A 7632-nucleotide genomic window follows, 5' to 3' on the forward strand; every position below is an offset into this window, starting at 1 on the left:
CTCTTGGCCGAGAGTACAAGGCACACGGGCTGCCCTAGTACAAACCAAAGTGACTATAGTATACTCTAAACTTCCTCAAGTTCTAAATGTTGTGATATGGCTATTAGTAGCCAATATGAGGGGATTTTGGGTTTACCTAGTGTAGAAAGGCATGTAACCTTCCTTGATAGTATTATGGGTGTGCATAATGATCAATGTGCTCTTAAGAATAGCTCACTACTTGAACATTAGAATGATGTTATTGAAAAATCTCAAGCTACTATTGATATTTATAATATTGATCTTGATAATGAATATGGTTCTTTGAACTTCTTATGTGGTGAGAACCTTGCTATTAGTTGTGTTCTTGGTGATCATGTGTATGGAGAGATTGCAGATGATGAAGTCTATGTTGTTAAGGGAGGCCTACTAGGTCGTAGGTCCTTATCCTTGTGTGCTAGTCTTACCTTTACAATAAATGCTTTGGGTGAGTGTGATTCCCTAGTAAATAGAAGGCATAGCATTGTTTATTCTCTTGTCCACTTCACCTATTTGATGTCGGTGTACTAGTGGGGTGGGGAAGGAATTGTTTCGGCTTGTGATTACTGTCCCTTGATATTTACCTTAGCCCTATCCTTTATGATGCTTATGCTAACTGTTTCATGGAGAAAATAAGGGATTTCTGGTTGTATTTCAAATATGTACCTCCTTGTCATGAGAATCTAGTCAAAGGGATGCTTAACCATGGCCTAGACCCTTGCTTACTATTTCCCTTTGACCCCGGAATACTTGTGAGGTGTTGGAGGTGTAGCTACGATTCATACACATTCCCTTTTGATGTTGATGGTTTTCATTTCCTTTGTATACTTGATTCCAAGCTTTTTATGTCAAATACCAAGGATATGTGGATGTATGTCAAGCGTGAGCAACCTTGGGGTGTGTATATAATTATGGTACTGATTCTAACCCTCCACCAAGAGGATTGTATGCTTTCTTTTCTTTTATTTTTGGTTTAGCAAGATATGAATTTGAGGACAAATTCCTTTCAAGGTGGAGAGGATGATACTAACATGAAAATATCAAGGAGTACAAGATCTTTCCCAAGGTTCATGGCTCAGATATGCAAGTGAATTAAAGACCTTTTTGGAGTCTGTTCAAGCCTTGTCCAAGTAAAGAAAGAAGAAGGGGTATTACACTTAAGAAGTATTCCTTATTAAGGGCATATAAGACCTTTTACACTCTAAATATACACTCAAGAGGTGCCCTAAGTAGGGCTAGTATGGTCTTTTAAGACTTTCTTTTTACACTCCAAAGAAGCACCCTTTGTTAAGGGTATTTTAGTCATTGTTTGTAATAAGTAAATAGACAATTTGGCTTGTATTTTCATTAGAATTTGATGAATTGATTAAGTATTACTCAAATTGTATTTTCTTTCCTTAGTGTAGGGCTTGGAAAGCCATCTTAGAGTAGGTATTGGAAAAGACATTAAAACTAGGGATTAATACATTTGATGGATTTTACTTGTGTTGATCAATTGGTAAAAAAGGTGTGATTAAGGAGTGTGAATTCCTTTGGCCCACCTAAGAGTATGGTGTTATACTTCATTGGTGTTGTGTGTTTGGTGATTGATACACACCTTGGTGCTATTCATTGGTGTAGGTGTATGTCTCACTATCTATCCTTTATTTTTATGCAATTCTATCTTATTTTATGTTAAATTCGTGTCTTCTACTTCATCTCCCTTTCTTGTAGTTGCTGATATTTAGGTTTTAATGTTAATTTCATTTTTAGTGGTTGATTTTTGTATCACCTGCGGTGTTTGGCCCTTCTGCTAAAGCATACATATTGTCGCTTAAGTGGTATCTGCTTTAGTAGGATGGCTTTCACTTAAGTGACTGGAGACCACTTGTCTAATTAATCAACCTTTATTAAAGTAACTAAGAGTCTGCTTTTGAGGATGCACTAATTGAAACATGAAAAATCTCCAAGTTTCAACTGACCCCTTGGGATTCATTTGGAATCCTTTGTGAAACACCATAAATTTTTTGCTTTTGGAAATTTCTTTAGCTTTAAGCTTACTTCCTTGATTACAAATTGACCATAAGAGTTATATAGTATCTTGATAGGTCAAGTGACCCTAGTTATTGGGTGTCTAATGGATGTTAGTTGGGTTTCTATCTTGGTTATGACTTAGTGATACTAGTCGTTAAGGGTGGTGATGAGTCATTAGGACAAACCTTAAACAAATCAGTAACATAGTGGCTTTAATTTTCTCTGATTATAAGTGGCTCACTAGGACCCGTAAGGATAGGTTATGAGTTGTGAGGTAAAGTCGTAGGTTGTCTAGTGTCTAGTCTATTTGGGTACTCTGTTGGTTACAACTAGACAAGATGATTCGTAAGGTCAAGTTATGAGTGGGATCATAGAGTTATAAGGTGGATAATGTATGGGTGTCCAACTAACTGTCTAGGATATGACTCAAGGCTATAAGTTATATAATATGGTGATGAGTCAATGGGTTGACTTGTAACCAAAGATGGTTTTTTACAGTTTTTAAGATGAGGTATTATAGACATTTCCTACTTTAAGTCCCTTTGATACCATAAATTAATACCTTTCTTAGGACTTTATTAACACACCATTTCCAATAAAACACTCCTAAATTCTCTCTCAAACTCTCTATTTAAGATAAGGCTAGGGTTTCAAAGGAGGTGGTCATCAACAGTTCTAGGGGTGCAATCTCTTCAAAATTTTATGATATTTTAGGTATGTTACTCCTCCCTCATTGTTATTTTACTTAAAGAACATGTTTTAATGTATGGCTTTCATGGTATTGTAATGATTTTGAAATAAAGGTTGGGGGTCCTTGAATGCTTAATATTGAATGATGTTTTCCAATTATTTAATTAAGGTTTTCCATGTTTTAATTATATTTTTGAACATGTGGGTGCATGAGTATGGTGGTGGAACTTGATAATGGTAACTTTCTCTAAACTTATGACTTTTAAAGTGGTTATGACCCAAAGTGTTTGTTTTGACTTATTTATTGAGACTAAAGCATGTTGTAAATGGTTAAATGGTTAAGGATTGTTTTGAAAACCTTAAGGGTTACACGAGAATCTCCTAAGTGATTATATAATGAAAACCTTATAGGTTACACAGAAATCCCCCAAGTGATTTAAATAATGGAGTTTGCAAGATACATGGAAATCCCCTAAGTATTGGTTAATAACATCGCTTGTAAGCTATAGTTGGTATGGCGATTCCACTTAATAATGCCTTAATAAATGACTCCTAGAATTGGTGGTTTGGTTATGTGCTAAATGGTTTAATTGGGCAATAGCGGGGGTTGTTATAGCTAGCCGTGAAGGTGTGATCCGAAGGACAGACACTTGAAACTTATGTTTGCTGACATGAGGGTTGGTCTTGGTGACCATATGCTTGTGGGGTATATGGGAATCCCCCAAGTCTATACTTGTATATATGTATCATGGAGGGAGTAGGGTACAAGGGAATCCCCGACCATCTATGATATCTTTGGTTTATGTGGCTACATATATTGGGCCCGTTCAGGGGGTAACACTGGACCCATATAGCTCATGGGTGGATTTATGATGGTAAAGCTACAGAATGTAGCTAGGTTAAGGTTTTAAATGGATACTAAACCTTTTTCCCTATCTGGTCATGGTATATATATATTTGTATTGGTTTGATTTGGTTTTGAATTGATGGCATTATTTTATCCTTATCCCTAATTTACATACTAGCATTCACTTTGCTAATTATCTTTAGGCACTATATGCCCACGTGATGTAGAAACTAGCTATACTTCTACTCCCCATGCTTAGTGACTTGGTGATTTAGGGATAACTTTTGAGCTAGACTGAAGTGGTGAAGGCCTAATTTCATGTAATGAACTTTTTTATATCATTCTTATTTATTTGGTGTTTGTTTTGTCTATGGTTGAGGGCATGTCCTGACTGGATATTCTTTGATTATGGTTAGAGGCTTTGTCAGACTACTATGGACATGGGAGGGGTCGCTATTAGAGTAAACACTTGTACTAGTTTTGGAATTAGGATTCTTATTGGATGGTTAATTAGTTGTGGCTTTTAATTTTGATTTTAGACTTATTATCATGTCCTTAATTTAATATTACCTTATTTTGTTATATGTTTAAAATTCATCTAACATTGGGTGTAGGGTGGTTAATAGTTTAGGTATTGGGGGTGGTATCCGATCTTGGTTGGACTTGAGATACCTGACAAGACTAGGCCCTAGTTCGAGTCATGTCAGATTGGTATCAAATCCCTAGGTTTATGGTCAATTGGGGGTCGATAAAGCCGTGTTGAGTAGAGTCTCTTTTAACAAAGTGTAATACACCACACCCATAAAGGATAGGCTACGAGGGATTTAGGAATGTTACTCTTTCTTGTGTTCTATATCGGGTTGTAGAGTTTAAGGTCCTGAAATCTTCTCTAATTCTAGTTTGTTCACATTTTAGATCATCCCTCCTAGATGATCTGAAGCTTACAAAAACTCCTCTATTCTACCCGAGGACAGTGTTGATGGGTCACGTCCTACTTATAGGGTCTAGACCTGGTCTAGGGGTCCAGTTCCTAATTTTCCTTTTGGAGTTCCACCGGCCCCTTGTTATCCTTCTTGAGCTCCTCAGGATGATGAGACAAATGCTGACTTTCATCAGTCTATATATATATTGGCTTAGTTAGTAGCTTCTTAATCTGAGCATAGTGCTTCTGTTACTCCATTCTTTGAGGCCACAAGGGTTGGCCAATATATAAGGTTGAATCTTCCAACCTTTACTAGAGTTAAGGTCGAGGAGGATCATCAAGGTTTCCTTGATAATATGGAAAAGATCTTTCATGTGATGCATGCCATAATATGGATGGTGTGGAGTTTGCCGCCAACCAACTAAAGGATATGACATACTAGTAGTACAAAGAATAGGAAAAGTCAAGGGGTGATATTGCTGAGTCAGCTTGGTGGGATGATTTTTTAATGCTTTCCTTGACTGATTCTTTCCTTAAGAGTTGAGGGAGGCAAAGGCGAAAGAGTTTGTCAACCTGAAGCAAGGAAAGATGTCAGTCAAGGAGTATGCCTTGATGTTTCTCCAGTTATCTCAGTATGCTTCGGAGTTGGTTTCTAGCATAAGGGATAGAATGAGAAAGTTCTCTTTCAGATTGTCTGAAGATTTGATTTTGGAGAGTTAGGCTTCCTTGTTAAACAAACACATGAATATCTACAGGTTGGTTCTGTACATGCAGTAGGTTTAAAAAGAGAAGAAGAAGCAAGTGGAGATTGGAGAGAGATAGAGAAAGAAGTTTAGATTTTCTAAGTAGGGCGGTGGCCAACAACAGAGGGCAAGGATGGTGAAAAGTGGTCCTAAAAGAAGTGGGGAAATTTTAGGTTCTACTCGATGACTAGTGCTCCTAACCCATAGCTGTATAGTGCCAAACCTTTTTTAAGGTGGCGATAATTATAGGGCATAGGCTTCCTAATATCAGGCTAGTGTGTCCCAATCATCTCCATTGTATCCTCTCTACAGGTTTTGTGGTCGATTACTTTGGGGTTTCTGTGATGAAAGAAGGGAAAAATGCTTCAATTGTGGTCAACCAAGGCATATACTTAGAAATTATTCAATGACCAAAGTTACTTTTGGGGCAAGCAAGGTTCTGGTTGCGTTTTCATCAGTTCTATTGCCAAAGGGTGCCCCATCTATCTCTGACACTGGTTGGAACCAACTTTATTCTCTAACTACCTATTAAAAGTCGAAGGCATGCCTGATATCATTACTGGGATGTTGAAACTCTTTTCCCATGATGTGTCCTATTTACTTGATCTGGGTCCACTCTTTCTTATGTGACCTCATTTGTGGATGTACATTTTGGTTTTGGTCCCAAGTGTATTTCAAACCCCTTTTCTATTTCTATCTTGGTGGGTGACTCTGTGGCTGCTAGAAGGGTCTATAGTGGTTTTATGGTATCTGTGGGTAATCAAAGACTTTGGTGGATCTATTCGAATTAGATATGGTTGATTTTGATGTCATATTTGGGATGGATTGGTTGCATTCATATTATACTTCTCTAGACTGTCGGACGCATAAGGTCATCTTTAAATTCCCTAATGAGCTAGTTATTAAATGGAGGGTTGTTCTCTAGCACCCAAGGGAAGGTTCATACCGTATCTTAGAACCCAAAGATTAATCTCCAAATGGTGTCTTTATCATCTGGTTTGGGTTAAAGATTCTAACTTAGAGGGTCCTTCTTTACATTTCATCCTATGTGTGAATAAATTCACTGAGGTCTTCCCAGATAACCTTCTCGGTGTCCCTCCTGATAGGGAGATTGATTTTTACATTGATCTTGTTTTGAACACTCGTCCTATCTCTATTCCCCCATATAGAATGGATCCAGCTAAGTTAAAGGAGGTTAATGAGAAATTAAAGAATATTTTAGACAAAGGTTTCATCCATCCTAGTATGTCTCCATGGGGTGCATCAGTATTGTTCATGCGTAAAATGGATGATTCCTTTCAGATGTGTATTGATTATCGGCAATTGAATAAGGTAATAGTAACTAATAAATACCCTCTTCCAAGTATAGATGATTTATTTGATCAGCTTCAGGGTGCTAAGTTCTTCTCCAAGATCTATCTTGGATTCGGGTATCATCAGTTAATGATTTGGGAGGCAGATATCCTTAAGACTACCTTTCATAATCGATATGAGAATTTTGACATCCTGGCTATATCTTTTAGGTTGACCAATGCCCCGACAACATTCATGGACTTAATGAATAGAGTTTTTTGTCAATTTCTAGATTTGTTCATTATTGTATTCATAGATGATATTTAGGTGTACTCAAAAAGTGAGGTGCATCAAGCCGATCACCTCCACATTATGTTGCAGACCCTAAAAGATCAATAGTTGTATGCCAAATTTTTGAAATGTGAATTTTGGTTGAGTTTTATCACTTTTTAGGGATATGTCATTTCTAGTGAAGGGATAATGGTGGATCCGTAGAAGGTTATTGTGGTTAAGAAGTGGCCTAGGCCTACGACTCCAACTGATATTTGGAGCTTCTTGTTTTTTTCCAATTACTACATGAGATTTTTTGAAAGTTTCTAGACTATAGATACCCCATTGACTAAGTTAACTTGGAAGCAGGTAAAGTTTTTATTGTCCATGCTTGTGAGGGTACTTTTTAAAAGCTAAAGAATAAGCTGACTTCAGCTCTGGTCTTGAGTTTTCCTAAAGGTACGAATGGTTTCGTAGTCTATTGTGATGCATCCTGTGTGGGGATTGGTTGCATTTTAATGCAGCATAGCAAAGTGATAGTTTATGCCTCTAGACAGTGGAAGGTACATGAGAAAAATTATCTGACTCATGACTTTGAGTTATTGGCTGTGGCATTTACGTTGAAAATCTGGCATCACTATCTGGATGGAGTGCATGTGGATATCTTTTCAAATCATAAGAGCTTGCAGTATGTGTTCACCCAAAAAGTGCTTAACCTCAGGCAAAAGAGATGACTTGAGCTGCTCAAGGATTTTGACATGAGTCTTCACTACCATCTAGGTTAAGCTAACGTGGTTGTTGATGCTCTTAGCAGGTTATCCATGGGGAGTCTAGCT

This window comes from Capsicum annuum, chromosome 3 (genome assembly GCF_002878395.1).
Source record: "Capsicum annuum cultivar UCD-10X-F1 chromosome 3, UCD10Xv1.1, whole genome shotgun sequence".
Classification (NCBI taxonomy): Eukaryota; Viridiplantae; Streptophyta; class Magnoliopsida; order Solanales; family Solanaceae; genus Capsicum; species Capsicum annuum.